The sequence below is a fragment of the Crinia signifera genome, chromosome 3 (genome assembly GCF_055691185.1).
Source record: "Crinia signifera chromosome 3, ASM5569118v1, whole genome shotgun sequence".
NCBI classification, from domain to species: Eukaryota; Metazoa; Chordata; class Amphibia; order Anura; family Myobatrachidae; genus Crinia; species Crinia signifera.
The window spans coordinates 89,140,290-89,158,164 of NC_139219.1; positions in this window are offsets into that span (position 1 = coordinate 89,140,290).

A 17,875-nucleotide genomic window follows, 5' to 3' on the forward strand; every position below is an offset into this window, starting at 1 on the left:
CAGGCTCTGTCAGCCTGGTGCTGGTTTCGGCTGTGGGGGGGACCCCACGCCGTTTTTTTTTTTTAATTTATTTTTTTTTCTATTTTTTACACCGAAGCCTGCACGGATCTGACTGATCCGTGCAGGCAAAAACGCAAATACGACATGAAAATGGTGTTCTATTTTCCTGTCGTATTTGCGTGGGTGTTTTACACCACTAAGCAGCCGTATTATCCATACGGCTGCTTAGTAAATCAGAAACCACCATTCTTTTGAATGGTGATTTCTGTCGTATTCTATCGATGGTGTAGACATTCGTATTTGTAACTACAAATACGAATGTTCCATCTTTAGGACTACGAATTGTTGTATTTTTGGGATTGTAAATCCCGAAAATACAAATTCGTAAAAAAAAGGTGTATTTCTCCCTACGAATACACCTTTTTTCTACGAATCCATTTTGGTAAATGTCCCCCACTATATAACAAACCGTAATGCCCATTGCTAGGGGGGTTTTGCTTGATGGTACCATAGTACCCATTACACATGATGCCGCACACCATAGTACCCATTACACATGATGCCGCACACCATAGTACCCATTACACATGATGCTGCACACCATAGCACCCATTGCAGATGATACCGCGCACCATAGTACCTATTACAAATGATGCCGAGCACCATAGTACCCATTACACATGATGCCGCGCACCATAGTACCCATTACACATGATACCGCACACCATAGTACCCATTACACATGATGCTGCACACATAATGTCCCTTACACATGATGCTGCACACATAAGTAGCCCATAACTTAAATACCTTTTACATTATTTATTAATAAAACCCTTATCTAAAATAAATGAGACGACACCAAATAACTCACACGGACAAGAAATAACCACACTGACACCAAGAGTTAAGTTTAAAAAGGTCAGAGGAATATTTATTGAAGACCTTGTAAGCTAAACTAGTAAATTTGGGATTTGAATTTGGATATCGAGTCCCTAACTTTAAACTAAAGGTTGGAGGATGGCAAAGACTAAGCCGCTACCAACACGCCAGCCCAGTCAACTTGAAATACGTAAACAGAACTGCAGGAGGAGTTCACCACCGCCTCCTAATGGCACAACCTGCACCGTGAGGGTCCCACCACCCCTTAACCTGGCTGAGCCCTTAGCGGACGGTCCCGCAGGGGAACGCCCCCTGTCCACCCGCATGGGAAGGACCACCCGCCGTCCTACGAAAGGGGTGGTGCCCCACGATGACCGCTTGTGCCCCCTTTTGACCGCTGGCTGGTAGCGACTTCCCGCCATACTGGCTGGAAAGCCACAAAATAAAAAATTTTGCAAAACACTTCTGCAAAAACCACCGCTCATAGGGATGAACCATCCCCCCGATGAGCCTGATAAATAGGGTGGGAGCGAGGGCTTCAAAATGATAAAAGCAGGAAGAGGTCACATGATCACCTGGCTTATATACCCTACTTCTGGCTACTCCCACTAAACTCCTGATAGGTCCCTGCCTGATCACCAGCTTGTATCCAGGCAGAACAGACTAGCCTAAGTTTTTTCTCTCTGCTGAACTTTCTGTGACCTAAGTCAGGGCTCTTATGTGGCTTCTGGCTTAGGCAGCCCTCAGCCAATTTAAGTAGCCCATAACTTAAATACCTTTTACATTATTTATTAATAAAACCCTTATCTAAAATAAATGAGACGACACCAAATAACTCACACGGACAAGAAATAACCACACTGACACCAAGAGTTAAGTTTAAAAAGGTCAGAGGAATATTTATTGAAGACCTTGTAAGCTAAACTAGTACATTTGGGATTTGAATTTGGATATCGAGTCCCTAACTTTAAACTAAAGGTTGGAGGATGGCAAAGACTAAGCCGCTACCAACACGCCAGCCCAGTCAACTTGAAATACGTAAACAGAACTGCAGGAGGAGTTCACCACCGCCTCCTAATGGCACAACCTGCACCGTGAGGGTCCCACCACCCCTTAACCTGGCTGAGCCCTTAGCGGACGGTCCCGCAGGGGAACGCCCCCTGTCCACCCGCATGGGAAGGACCACCCGCCGTCCTACGAAAGGGGTGGTGCCCCACGATGACCGCTTGTGCCCCCTTTTGACCGCTGGCTGGTAGCGACTTCCCGCCACACCAAGGTTAACTAACCGCAGCCGCCATCCCCAAAAGAAAAAATATACTATCTGGGAATAAGACCCCCACTACTCAAGCCCACAAACGAAAAATGTCCTCAAGAAACATGCAGTTTCCCGCAGGGGAAAGATGCACCCCATCCTCCCTCTAAAATCTCACATTGTCCAACACAAGCGAAGGATGTCTCACCAATCTACCGCCCATAGCCCTGACAAAGACGCCTATGGCTGAATCCACCTTTTTCCGTGCTTTCTCAATAGCTGAGGTCCGGACCGCTCCCCGCCAATGGAACCGAGGAATAATTTCGGACCAAACTATTCTCACTTCGGGCCAATGAGCCCGCACGGCCACCAAATCAGACTTGATGCTTAAAATCAGGTCTATGCTCTTGACCATTCCCATGACGTTGCCACCCAGGTGGATGACCACCACTGTGGACGACCCCAATTCCTCTCATGCCTGAAAAGTTCATTCAAGAATTCTCCCCAGCGCATGCCTCTTACACCTATCCACCTGACTGTCCTGTTTCCTAAATAGTCATGTGACCTCCTCCCCATCGGGTGCCTCCCTGCCCCATAAATAAAGGAATGGCCAATGAGCCATATCTGTCCCGAGGATTCCATTGCAACTGAAAAAAGAAGAATCCTTACCGGCAGTAACTTATCAAAGCACACAAACTTAAATATTCAACCCATGTGAAGGAGAAAACTTAAAAAACCTCCCGTGGACCTTGGTTTGCCAATTGAATTTAGGCCCCCACGGAGGAAAAAGTAAAAGCAACCTTCACACCCACGATTCCTGAACGATTTCGTTCAAAAACCGGGAGTAAACTACGTTTTAGGGTTGGCGCAACAGGCGCAACTACAATTTATCCAATCTAACATAACTTTTATATGAATCAGACTTCCACCGGCCTAGCGCCTGGATCGCCCCTGGGGACAACCCAGCTGCCGCAGCCTGTGTAGCTGAACCAATCCGAACGGAATGGGTACCATACTCATGAGGCGGAAGCCCCAACGCACTCAGGCAACGTTTCAACACAGCTGCAAACTGAAACTTAGAAAGTGCAGACTTATCTCCATGCAACAAAAACTGACCCCCATCCCCCACGGGGCGGATCCCCACATAAGCCTGCGCCAAATGGACTGGGCAAATCTCCGACTCGCTCTGCGCTTGTAACACAACCCACTTACCTTTTCCAACTTGGTCTGTCTTGGACCTAGCTATCCTGCAAAGCACACTTCCGCTGCGCAATTGAACATTACAGAACAGCAAACCAGACTTACCAACGCTCTTACTCTTGGCAACTAGCTCGCTAACCCGAAAAGCCCCAAAAAATGAAAACAAACGCTGTGCGAAATAGTAGGATTTTGAAATCAGACTCGGCGACTTCCGCCTAGATCCTCACTAACTCCTTTAATAAAGCCAAATCGATAGGCCTCCGCGAATCCTTGCCCACCGGAACCGCCTTTGCCCAACCCTTCATTGCCTTTTTTAAGACAAAAGACCGCGTGGGGTCTTCCTGACCTCTTATACGTGAATGAAAGCAATGCCCGCAAGGGCAGTGGACATGACCATACCTACACAGAAACTCCTGCCAATCCATCCAAGCCGCATCCTAAGCCTTCTGCGTAGAAGGCGCCAAAGCGTTCCTGGCCAGTCCCACTATACCGGCTCGACAATCCGCCAGATATAAGGTGGGCAGGGTAAACCTACATCCGCGGCATCCGGCACCAATTCTCTAAACCTACCCCACTGAAAACGGGACAGGGCGTCTGCGATCTTATTATCAATGCCCGGAACGTGACAAGCTGAGAAAACCACATTAAAACGCAAACACTGTAAGACCAAATGCCTAAGTAACCCCAAGGCTAAAGGGCATGAAGTCCTTTGATTGTTGATGGTGTGCACCACGCCCATGTTATCACACCGAAAAACAACCTGCTTGTCCGCCAAATCGTGAGCCCACAACTCCAATGCCACCACAATCGGAAACAACTCCAACAGCAGCAAATTCCTAGTGAAACCCCTGTCCACCCAGGAGGCAGGCCACCCCTCCGTGCACTACACCAAGCCAAAGAAAGCTTCAAAACCAACACTGCCCGACGCGTCAGTGAAAAGCTGCAACGCACTGTTACAACAAGGGGGGGGGGGGGAAGGCCACAACACCACCCTGTTAAATGACTCCAAAAACGAGGACCAGGTTCGCAAATCATCCCTGATCTCCCTAGAGAGATATACCGAATGATGTTGCCTAGCATCCCCCGCAGTTGCCCGCTCCAGCTTCCTGCTAAAGGCTCGCCCCATAGGGATCACCCTACACGCAAAATTAAAACAACCCAGGAATGACTGAACTTGCTTCAACCGCACCTTCCTTTTCCCCAAACAATCCTGTATGAGGCCCAACCATTTTTGCACCTTACCTGCCGGTAAACGGCAACAACCCTCCCTCGTATCAATTTCAATCCCAATAGAACATAGACAGCGTGTGGGGCCTTCAGTCTTATCTTCTGCGATAGGGACTCCCAAAAACTGTTCTGTGGTCTCCAACAACTTCCTGCAAACTGAACTATCCTCCGGGCCTACAAACAGGAAATCATCAAGATAATGTGCAATACCCTGACAACCAGAAGCCTTCTGAATGCACCAATGGATAAAACAGCTAAACTTCTCAAAATACGCGCAGGACACTGAACAACCCATAGCCAAACACCTATCAACAAAGAATTCCGCCCCTAATTTAAAGCCCAGGAACCGCACGGAATCCGGGTGAATTGGGAGCAACCTAAAAGCTGACTCAATACTGGTACTTAACTTTGCAAAGCTCCTCCGGTATTGCATCATTAACCGAGCCACCATAGGGTGAGAAAGTTGCTGTATTAATCTGAATTTCCCCGGGGTGCTCTTGTGAACCACCTCCACCGGGGGAATACACAGTCTCTGCATAGGAGGAACCTTATAAGGGCCGCACATGTGTCCTAGCCTGATTTCCGCATAACTTTCTTCCTGACAATGTGGGGGAAATCCCTGGCGGACTTCAAATTCCTTGAAACCACAACATGAACTGCGCCCCTAATGGGCAACTGAAAACCTGAACTGAAACCTTCATACAAAAAACGAGCCACTGCGGCATCAGGGTACCCCCTGAGCCACCTACCCAGCTCGGAAACAACTACCGGCGAAAACGCCTTACTTGTGACTTCCCCCGGCCTCCCCGGCGTTGGCTGTTTTACCAGCTGGAGCTGCATTAAATGCGAAGCATTTACCCTTACCCGCTACCTTGGTGGCTGGAGACGCTGCCACGGGCGCTTTCCTCCCCACCCCCTACCCAGGAGGCTTGGTCTGTTGTGTAACCTCCAACCAGACCTTGAACCCCATGGGCAAAACAGCATTCCCATCCTGCTTCCGGCGAAACTTTTCGTCGTAACCCCTCCAGGAGCAACCCTTTGTTTTTAGGTACATTTCATGCGCCAAAAACAAATATTTCACCACGTTAGGATACTCAGCAGGCCTGGTCTCCGCATAGCAGGCCGCAAAGACCAAGAAACCCCTCAACCACTGATGGAAATTCCTGAAGGCATTTTTCCCAATGCCATCGGCCTTTTTCACCTCGTCAAAAGCCTGTCTCATGTCCTCCGTAAGGGTGAACATGTCAACGTATTTCCCCTTCTTAATCTTCTCCCTCATCCTCTTACGGAGACCCCTAGCCACCGCAGTATTCGCACAGTGAACCATTTCGGTAAACAACGGGGGGGTCAGGAGGAGGAGGAGCAGCAGCAGCGACCTTGTCCTTACTTGTTACCTTCGCTACATGACGCGCAATGAGCCTAGCCAGCTTCCGCGGGCGGCGCGGGGAATCCGACCCCACGCTAGTGCTATCACTATCAGATGAATCACAGGAGGAATAAGGAACTGCACACTCACCACCATCAGATGCCCCCGGAACTTCATCGGCCGCAACGGCCAACCCGGAACCAGCTGACGTTGTCCCCACTGCCGTCCTCGACTCTTCTCTGACCTCCCGACTTCTCCTCCTGGAAACCACCGTAGATGCCTGCACACTCATATCCTGTGAACACACAACGGGAGGGGGGGGAGAAGACGACAAACTACCCCTTCCTCCCGACCCCACTGGGGATGCCAATGGTGGGGGAGGTGGGGCTGACACGGTGGCACTGGGTGCAGGACCCCTAGGCAACGGGGGAACCCCCGATGGCAAAAAACCACTCTGTGCCCCCAAAACATTACTACCCCCGTGAGGCAATGACACTCCCGGACCCCTTTGAGAGGGCCAGGGCCCCGCAGGGGGAAAACCCTGATCCCAACCACAACCCACTGAACTATGCGGGCTGTGAAACTGCGCCCCCGTGGACCACAGAAGTGGCTGACTTGTGGGGACAACCTGAACGCCAGCAGTATACTGCGGCCCCACTCCCAGAGCCGCCTGGTGTCTCCAAGGTGCAACCTGCGGCCAGGCCCCATAACCCCCACCCACGGGTGCCTGAAAATACGGGGACCCCGGAGGCGCCCACTGCCCAGAAAAACCCATTGTGGGGGGACCCTGTGCTGTTGACCCTGAATGGGAACCCTGCCAAGAGGGAGTGGACATACCCCCACCCCAAGATGCCATGGGATGTCCCCCGAGGGGGGGACCCTCCAAATGTACAGACGTTGCCAAGGTGCTCCTTGAATATACCACCTGCCCTGGCGCCCCAGGGCCAGTGGGAAACCCTGCTGAGAAGCCCATCGGATTCCAAAATGAAGCAATCCCCACTCCTCTATCCGAGCTGCCCATGGGTAAACTCTGGCTACCCATTATATTACCCCCTAAACTTGAGGGCAGCAGTGCACTCCCACCTACCCCCGCGCTAACCGGGGGCCTATGATCCAAGCTACCGAAACCAGCTGCCGCTGCTGCTGCAGCCCCCACTGGGACACTTTCAAACCCACCCGCTACCAACCCTGTACCCTGCAAACTATGGCTGTCAGTGGCACCAAGTACTCCACTCACCCCTCCCCCCCTGCCTCCTAGCGAGGCACCAAAACCAACTCCCCCAGTGGCAGACCCCAAGTGGTCGATCCCCGCAAGGGGAGAAACCCCCATCACATTCACTGGTATTGAACTGGCAGGCCGCGCGTCCACAGACGCCGCGGCCTGGTTAACAGCGATGAGACCCGTCGGGAGCCCCGGGTCCTGCATTGATGACGCCAGCCCCGCGTCAGCCGACGGCGGGGCCTGATGCTGACCCGGAGCCCCCTCTGGCGCCCGCACCGATGTCACAGGCCCCGCGCCAGCCGGCGCCAAGGCCTGCAACACCGTCAGCAGCCCTCCCTCATCCCGCCCAGGAATCACAGGCCTAGCGCCAGCCGGCGCTGAGGCCTGTGACACAGCCGGAGCTCCGCCCGTCACCGGAGCGACAGGGGGAACCCCCGGCGCTGAAACCGAGGCCTCAGACCGCGCGTCAAGCGTCGCAGCGGCCTGAGGTAATTGGGGCATATCGATCCCCGCCGAGGGCCCTGGGGAGGACCGGACCGCGCCGCCGCCTACCACAAGCGGCTCACCCGCAGAGGTGGCCGCTGGTGTATCCTCCGGTGCAGCGCTGGACACGCTCACCGGAGGTAACTGGCTCAATAAAGCCAGACCAAGCCCTCGCGCCGGGCTCCCCACAGGGGACCCGGAGGGGGCAGGAACGCCCTGTACCCCTATCACCCTAACCCGAGGACGGCGGTACCCGGCTGCAGATAACTGCCGGGCCGCGTCCACCAGGCGGCGGGGAGGGGGGGCAGAGCGTCTCGGACGAGGCATGTTAATAAATCAGGGTTAAATTGACAGAAAATAAATCCCTTACCAGATCTGCGCAGGAGCTCCAAGCACTTCAAAATGATAAAAGCAGGAAGAGGTCACATGATCACCTGGCTTATATACCCTACTTCTGGCTACTCCCACTAAACTCCTGATAGGTCCCTGCCTGATCACCAGCTTGTATCCAGGCAGAACAGACTAGCCTAAGTTTTTTCTCTCTGCTGAACTTTCTGTGACCTAAGTCAGGGCTCTTATGTGGCTTCTGGCTTAGGCAGCCCTCAGCCAATTTAATGCCCCTTACACATGATGCTGCACACCGTAATGCCCCTTACACATTAAGCCACAAATTATGCGTAATGCCCCCACATACCGCCACTTGGAAAGTCCCTTAAGCAATGCCCCCAAAAGTGCCACTTACTGTAAATTTTTATATGAGCCTTCGCTGCTGCTGCAGGGAGATATGGAGAGCGGTGCAGCTGCTTCTATGCACTCCCCTCCAGGTGTCCCCTCTAGCCGAGTGGACATTTGAAATATTGTGCATGCTGTTGTTGTGCGTGACGTTGGGGGAGCACGTCGGGCGCCGGCACCACATGATTAAAGAGGGGGGGGGGCGGGCTGAGGTGAAAGTGGGGAGAAGAATTGGAGCGGAAGCTGCAGGGGTGACAGTCATTGACAGCTGGGCAGAGAGCAGGGGGCTGCCCAGCTGTATTCAGAGCACTGCAGGTCACGGCTGTTTGAAATAATACCCCTTTCACAACAGAAAATGCAGGGATTTACCCGGGAATATGGTCCCAGGATCATGCAGGGACATTCCCAGGCTGACCCCTTATACACCAGCCTAGTCCCTGCATTTTCTGGTGTGAGGGGGAGAGACAACCACTCCCCTCTCCCTACCCCCCTTTAACCAACCAGCTATATCTTCGGAACCAACTGACCCATTTACATGAGTCATATTGAAGAACTTTTTAGTTGGCTTTGAATGATTTTGGTCCCGTGAAACTGGGCTGTTTGGTTCCAGAGAAATCTGCCCTCAAAGAACATAAACAGACATGAAATTACATTTAAGAAATGAAAAAAACAGTTTAACCTCAATATCCCTGGAACCAATTAACCCATATGGATCCAGCCTGGTATCAGATTGAATGCCCAGCGATTTGGGTTCGACTGAGATCAACCTCGAGCTTCAGTGATGCCGAAGGGGGAACTGGCAGTCGTTGAACTGGGTGGTGGTCGGAATTAGCGGGTCCCATGTTATCCTATAGGGAAAACGTTCCAGCTTTGCCTGGCAGTGTCTCCGGTTCTCAGAGGGCTAGAGACACGGGGCTGGGCTCGTTGGAAAGCCCCGGACCACCCCCTAGATTCGCCTATGCATGCAGCAGATAACCATAGACTCTGTGATTATTCCTGTCTCCTTGTAGTTGATATCTACAAAACTGCCTTATGGCCCTTTATTAAACAATATCTAATAATCCCTATTACATGTTATTATTAGATGAAGGTGCATAGAGTGCAGCTACGCAGCATGTGCTAAGGATACAGCTCCTCCTATCAGCAGATTAAATATTTTGCACACTTGCTGGTGCCATCATCTAATATCCTATTACTGTAAGTACAAGCTTATTTTCATAGTAATTCGTATGGGCTTTCACTTTTTCACTAAATTAACCTTTTATTTTACAGCATAATCAGTATGATGTTACTATCCCCACAAGAGGGCGATATACTCACATCCAGATACAGTCATTTCCCCACTGAAGCTCCTTACAAACCATGTTCTCCTATGTAAATAGTATACTCTACCTGCATGAGAATGAACCCTTGGCGTGCCTGCTAATCACTCAACCAATTTGCAGTTTGAAAACACTGTTTAAACATGATTGGACCTTCATTTTTAATCAGCAAAAGAAACACACTGCTAATGTGCCAGCAGGAGAAGGCAGCAAGTCCTCACACAATGAGCTATTTCCCACAACAATCTCCTGGCCTGCTACATTTGGGCCCCGGAAAATTATAGAGTCCCCACTTGTAATCTTTGTAGAATGAAGGCTAATGAGGGGGAGTGAATTTAGGCTGATAAGGAAGCAGTCTGTTTGGAAACACATTCTGCACATTGCATAAAACAAAAACCGTACATCCTCTCAGGAAACCTGCTGGTATTTTACAGATATTTTTTAATATGGTAATTCCATAAATGAACAATAGATGCCGAAAATTCTTTTTTTATTGTGTCTTTTCTATGGTATTATGCAAAAACTTAAAGGTCGGCACATGATACCATAGTAACAATTCCATAGTACATGCGCAGCTTTTTATTATCAGAAATATAAAATGTTATATATTCTACATATGGTTTTTACAATTGACCGTTATAAGCTCCAATTATATTGGGCTGAATTAGCGTCTAAATAAAAGAAAATACTTGTGTAGTCAGCTTGAGACAGTCTAACCATTCTTCTCTGACCTATTTCATTAACAGGAGGTATTTCCCCATACAAATGTTGCCCATTGGGGGGCCAGATGCAGTAAGCTTGGAAAGTGATAAACACAGTCTGTGACATGGCAGGCAGGACCTGATTGGTTGCATGTTTATCACTCTCCATTTTATCACTTTTGAAGCTTAGTGCATCATTCTCTGTACACTAAAGACTGTCATGTTACAATCCCAGGAGCTTATCTGACATGCAAACCACCAGTGCCAGGGCATATATTCTACAGCCAAGGTCACTTAGACACATTATGGTGTTTGTTTAGGATGGTATGCCAAAAAATAATGGCACTGCTCAGAATAGGTATATCTCTGGGAGGCAATGGGCTCCGCAGCTGCAGGGCTCTTGATCCCAAGGGGGCACCTCTCCTCCCCTGTGAGTTTCAATTTCAGATGTAGCGCCTCTCAGCCAGCCCAGGGAATCGCCAGACATGTATAACCAGTTATTAAAAAAAAAAGCAGCAGGAAGGGGCAGTACTCATCATCGCTAAATAGATGGTATAGAAACCAGACATCCCTTCCCGCGAACAGTCATGTTTCGGTGTTCAGCTGTTTCAGTGCTACTAAGTATACCTTCGTCATGGGCAATACTGTCCAAAACTGGCTGCCTTATATACCCAAAAACCACAATCAGACCCATCACACTCACTTGGGAACCATTTGCTCCCGTCCGCTACGTCATCAGTAGTGGGCATGTCTCAGCGCACTGTTGCCGCAGCAACAGTCCAAACTGAAAGCTGTCGCATCTTAGGCAGAAGGGAGTGTCACCAAATAACCCGATACATACACACGGGTTAAAAGTGGGCAGTACAGTTTAATATAACTTAAGCTTTGTCAGAGTTAATATCATAGGGCGACAGCGGGACCACTGTTACTAACCCCACAATATCGTACCAGCAAAAAAACACTGCTGCTCCCCGGCACTCCAAGCCCCCTGGGGGTAACTTGCGCTGGTGCCCTCCCTTGGACAGGTATCCTCTAGATCACTTGTGTCAAACACAAGGCCCGCAGGCTAAATCCGGCCCGCCAGACCTCGTCATGTGACCCGCGCGAGGAGATAGCACGCAGGGGCAGTGTGTCTAAAACAGGAGTGCTGCGGGCCGCGTCCACGTCCGCGGCCGCCTTACCTGTTCCTCCACTGTGGGCGGCCATGTTCCTGTAGGCACATATATATGCGGCTACAGAAACATGGCCGCCGGCCTTCACGGCCGCCTGTTCCCTCTGATGCCCGGCAGTGACAGACACTGGGTGGGGACGTCATGACGATGACGCCGCCCGCCCATGCGTCTGTAGAGAAGTAGGAGCAGGCAGGGAAGCTGGACCGGGAGTCGGGGACAGTGTGGCCACAGCAAGCAGTGATGAAAAGCTGGAAGCCGCAGCAGCTGCAGGACAGACGGAGAAACAGTAAGTGAGGATGAGGATCACACCCACAATAAAAAAAAAATATATATCTGCTGTTTCCTGAGGTGTCCCCGTGTATAATAATAATAATGCCATGACACCACAGGCTGCTCCTCCTGTATAATCATTTATGTGTCATGGCATTACTTTTATTATATTATACTGTGGTGTCATGGCATTATTATTATACAGGGGGAGCAGCCTGTGGTGTCATGGCATTTATTTTATATTATACAGGGGGAGCAGCCTGTGGTGTCATGGCATTATAATTATACAGGGGGACCTACAGATACAACCGGCCCTTTGATGGTGACCAAACTGCTGATGCGGCCCCCGATGAATTTGAGTTTGACACCCCTGCTCTAGATATTGGTGAGATCTCACATTTATGGCAGCCAACTCCCCCGCTCCCTCCCCCTGCCCGCTCCCTGCTCTGCCTAGCTGAGCTCAGCTGCCGCCCTGTCCGCCGCTATTAAGTCTCCCGCTGGACCGCTAGCCAATGAGCGCTTGCGGTCCAGCAGCCAATCAGAAGGAGCATTGATGGCTGTCAGACTACAAGCGCCTATTGGCTAGCGGGAGACTTAATTGAAAATAGCTGTGGACGGGGGCAGCTCAGGTGGGTAGAGAAGGGAGGGGGCCCACCTTGGCAACGAGCAAATTAAGTCCCCCTTAGCAACGAGCAAATTTAGTCCCCCTTGGCAATGAGCAAATTAAGTCCCCCTTGGCAATGAGCAAATTAATATTAATTCCCCCTTGGCAATGAGCAAATTAAGTCCCCCCTGGCAACGAGCAAATTAAGTCCCCCCTGGCAATGAGCAAATTAAGTCCCCCTTGGCAATGAGCAATTTTAGTCCCCCTTGGCAACAAACAATTTTAGTCCCCCTTGGCAACGAGCAAATTTAGTCCCCATTGGCAACAAGCAATTTTAGTCCCCCTTGGCAACGAGCATAAAGCCCCTTAGCAACGAGCTTGAAGCCACTTGGCATTGAGTATGAAGCCCCTGGCATCGAGCCTGAAGTTCCAAGTAATGAGCATGTAGGTAAGTGACACTTATGTGTCAGATATATAATGGGCATTAAGGTTTGTTATATAGTATGTAATGGGCATCATGATTTGTTATATAGTATGTAATGGGTGTTACGGTTTGTTATATAGTATGTAATGGGCATCATGTGTGACCTTATGTGTAATTGGCATTACGGCATATGGCTTCATGTGTAATGGGTATTACAAAGTTTGCTAAAATGTGTGGTATAATGTTAGGCCGTGCCCCCTTTTTGCTGCGCAAGAACCCCGTCTACTACAAATCGGGGTGGGGGTGGGTGCGAAACATGCCCTTGCTCCCGGCACCGTGGCACCTAGCTACACCCCAGCTATTTTGCTGTCTGGAAGTTGGGACAATCCTACTTTCAACAAAAGGTTGAAACAGCAAAATTTCAACATGCCAATGGTCAACGTGAGTTTTGCATAATTTTTTTATTTTATTGGAATTTTTATACTTTATCAATCACATAAACTATGATTAGGAATAGCACGGTGACCTGAAGTTTATTTGCCATGCGACAGGCATGAACTGGGGATTTATATGCTGAAATCTACAAATTGACAACAAAAGGTAAAAAAAACGTTTAAGAACCTTTTCATGAACTGTATCAACCATTTCTATGTTGACTTTTTTCTTGGGTCCCATGTTGACCTTTTGGATGGCTCTTATCATAGTCAACCCTATTATCCACACACTGGTAAGTTGGGGCTGAAAATTGGCTAATATAGTCACTAGAGGCTAAACTCAAGAATAGAACAGGTGGAAAACAAGCCTATGAACATTTTCACATTTATAAAGAAATATAAATAAATATATACTGTAGGAGAAGAACATGTGTTTTGCCCTGTTTCTCCTTTGGGGGTTATTGGCTATAAAGAGCCCATCTTTCTTTTTTTGGGCAAATCCACATGCTCCTCAAGTGTGTGCGTAAATAAGTGCAATGCACAGTTACCGTATAAGCATTTCATCTCCACTTTTCAAATTGGAGTCATAACTCTGTAACAGGCCTAAGGTCTATTTGCTCATTAAAATAGCTATATACTAACTTTGCTGTCAATATAAAAATATGAATTTAGCAGAAGATTTCAGTAAACACAGAGCTTTTACACTTGTATTGTTACAAAGGGGATTTTAGCCTTTGGATATCTTTACTCTATCGGCTTGTACGTGCTCATACAATTCTAGTAAATACTTTTTTATTATTATTTTCATTTTGTGTTTTTTCCATCATTTATTGTTATAAATTAATTTTTACTATCCATGGGATACAGCACAGAGCTGCAGGCTGTATCCAATAGGAATATCAGAGGAAAGGAGGAGGAGAGCATGTACAGGAAATATATTCAAATTATCTGTAGAAATGAAAAACCTTTAGAGAATATTAAAAATATGAATTATTCTTATGTAACATTGTAAACATTTATGTTTTGGAACAGAGCATTGTGTCCCTCCTGGAGAGGGTCATGTTGGGAGGTATCTGCAACATTGGCTCACGAGGTTTACAGTAGAAGAGAGATACACTTTATGGACACACCTGTCAGTTATAGAATTCAGGTGTTTTAATCAGACCCATTGGCATAGGTGTAATTCATGCACCCAGTCATGCAGTCTCCATTTGCAAACATTTGTAATACAAAACGTGATAGGATGCCACCATTGCAAATAAATACATTTCATCCCTGCTGTAAGTGATATTATTATAAAGTGTAAGCTTTTAGGAACAACAGCAAATCAGCCATGAAGCAGAAGACACAAGTAAAATCACAGACTGAGGTCAACGAATGCTAAGGCGCATGGTGCGTAAAATACGTTATGAAGCTGATTCCATATCTAAAGAGTTCCAAAATTTCACTGGCATTAATGTGAGCACCAAAACAGTGAGTCGAGAGCTTAAAGAAATGGGTTTCCATGGCCGAGCAGCTGTGTGTAATCACCAAGTCCACTGCTACATGTTGGATGGAGTTGTGTAAAGCAGTGACGTGCACTGAGATGACGCACTTGGGGCAGTGCCTCTCCTGACATACGCCAGTATGAGCCAGATTTTGACTATATAATGTATATGAAAAATACAAAGAATATATTATAAATATCTCGTTTGTATTATTCTAATCATTTTTATAGCCAAAACTGGAGTGAAAAGTGTATGGCAGGTGAGGCAGTGCCTCTCTCGTCTAGCTTTTCTGCACATCTCTTATCAAATCTCAGCAAATTTCCAGCAGTAAATACAGCTGCACCTTTGTATAATGCCCACATGATCCCTCGGGCTCATATATTGGACAATGGCCCTGATTATGGTCTGATAGTAGTTAAACATCAGTAGCTAAACATCGCACCCCTGTACGAATGCACAGGGGAGCGATGTTTAGCTACTGCGCATAAACTATTTTTTTTTTTAATTCAATAATTTTTTATTGATTTTTTGCATAACAAAACATAAAACATACAGGCCACCCCTATAATATCTCTAATAATATATTCTAAGGATATGAAATACCCCTTGAATTGTAGAACCACATGAATATAAATACCCAAGCTCAAGCATCCGAAGGCGCCATTCGGAGTTGATAAGACATGGAGTAGGATGTATGTATGAAGCAGTGTCTTTATACTAGGGCATATTGGAGTCTAGCTTGATGAAGCAGGATAGGATCATTATTCATATAGGTAAATTGTAATACCGGATCACAATAACAATGTATGTCCAGCTACCATAAATAAAATAAAACCTAAAATTAACCCTTCCCAGAACCCCCACACTGTACTACCTGTCCCCAATTTAGGTGCACTTGGATCCCAGAAAGAAGAACCCCACCGACTATGTTACCTATCTAATACTATACTAAACTACACTAAACTACCTCACCCCATCCCGCAGAAATAGAAAATTGCAGAATATTAAGAAACGGATATACTGAGGGCAATAAACATAGAACCCTGAATCAGACAAAATTGTACCCAGTTCCCCATCCCAGGTATGTTGTATTTGGTAACAAGGGTATATAAAAGTTGGTAGTATATGGCCGTATATAAGAGACTGATCTGCTACCTATTGATAAATAAGCATAAAAAAAAATCTTTCTAACAGTTAAAGATTAGAACAGAGTATAAAATAGACATAAAGGAATGTCTCAAACTGCAATGTGGTACATAATGTTAGTCCGGCCATTTTTCCATCCCAGGAGAAGAAAAGGATGAAAGACCAGGGTCTTCGCCAACGTTATCAAGGGGAAAAGCAGGAGAAGATCCAAAGTGTAAATATTCTGACGTTTAATTCTGTAGTCCTTTAATTTTATTAATCTTTGGAAACGAAATAAATAATAATTGTTCTTTTGGTTTGCCTGTTTTCCTCCTTCCCCTCAGGACTTTGAAGTTGAATTATTTTGTTTTCAAAGATTGTTTAAATTAAAAGACTACTTTATTAAACATAACAAGGACAAATCTGTGGGTGTAGGATGGACTTGTGAGGGTCCTCTACAATCCACAGAGCCCGGCGCTAAATAAAAAAGGAAGGGGATTGGTTGAAAATAGGTAATATAATTTATCCTGAGCTCAGCTGCAGCAGGTGCAAGTGAGTCTGCTTGTGACTCACTGGAGAATTATCAGAAGGAGTGGATTTGTGAACCGTACTGAACAGAAGGACACCAGGGCACAATTTGATTAACACTGTTAAATTTTATATTTAAAAATATTTCATGTTTAAAAAGAGCTTATACACATGCATATACAAAACAATAAATAAATATGAACACAGAAAAATAAATAAAATACAAAATCACAGGCAGATACCGTATAATTTCATATATAATAAAGCACTTGAATAAATTTGTGTCAAGTGGCCAATTCCAGAGCGGGTCACGTATTAGGTCGATAGAATAAAGGATTTCAGGATTAGTATTAGTATGAAGCTTTCAGCCGCCAAAATGTTAGTAGCAGGGTAAGGTGAATAAGGATAACGGTGGGGAGTACAAGCCAAAGCACTTTGTATCAGGAGTAAACTGCAGGTAACCTGTTAGCGCTTCAAAACGCCAGAGTGGTAAAGTCAGGTAATGTAGAAGGAGAGAGAGCAGAGAATATTTAGAGAATATATGATTGGAAATATCTGACTATAATTCCCTTATGTCATTATGGAATTAGGGAATCCTGATAATATATTATAACATGATCCACTATATGGGACGCTATGTCAGGGGTGTGGGAAGCGGCAACTGCAAACCCAGGACATCATGGAGATCCCAAGTGCCCTGAGTAGAAGCCGGTCTCCACACTCCAGACACAGCAACTCCACATAGTTTTAAAATCCATACAGTAGGTTGATGAGAGACAATAGAATTAATATGTAGAAAGAGAAAAAGAATTTAATCTACCAAGTTAGATTGACCACGGAATAATTCATATAGAGTCCTGTCCGTATAAGACAAAAAAACAACAGAGTATGGGGGAGTTGGATTCAGAGTATATTTTGGATCTAATACTAATAGAGGTTAGTCCATACACGTAAGATCCAGTGCCTCATTCAGACCTAGGGGGCTCAGGGTATCTAATTTGAAGATCCAGGAGGACTCTGCTATACAGAGTTTTCTGAACCGATCTCCCCCTCTTTTGGTGTTAATAATATGGTCTATACCTGTCATTGGCCCTTATTCTGATCGGTGCGGACTTTTCCGCATTCTTTCGGATGGCGTTTTTTAGCCGTCTGCGCATGCGTGGCGATCGCTAGGCGCATGTGCCACGCATGGTCTCCGTACTTGTCCTCACTAATCCCGTACAGAAATGTGCACCGCATACATTCGGGCAATAGGGGTGTGTTATGGGCGTCATGCGGAATGACACAGGGGCGTAGTTTCAAAGTGGGCTAAACTGGGCGTAAACATGGGCGGACACGGGGGAGTACACATATTTTGGTAGGCGTGCATTCGGACAGCACGCCGAATGCACGCGAACAAAAAGGGAAGAAATGTGCGGTGTCCAAAAGGTTACTCTTGCTTTGC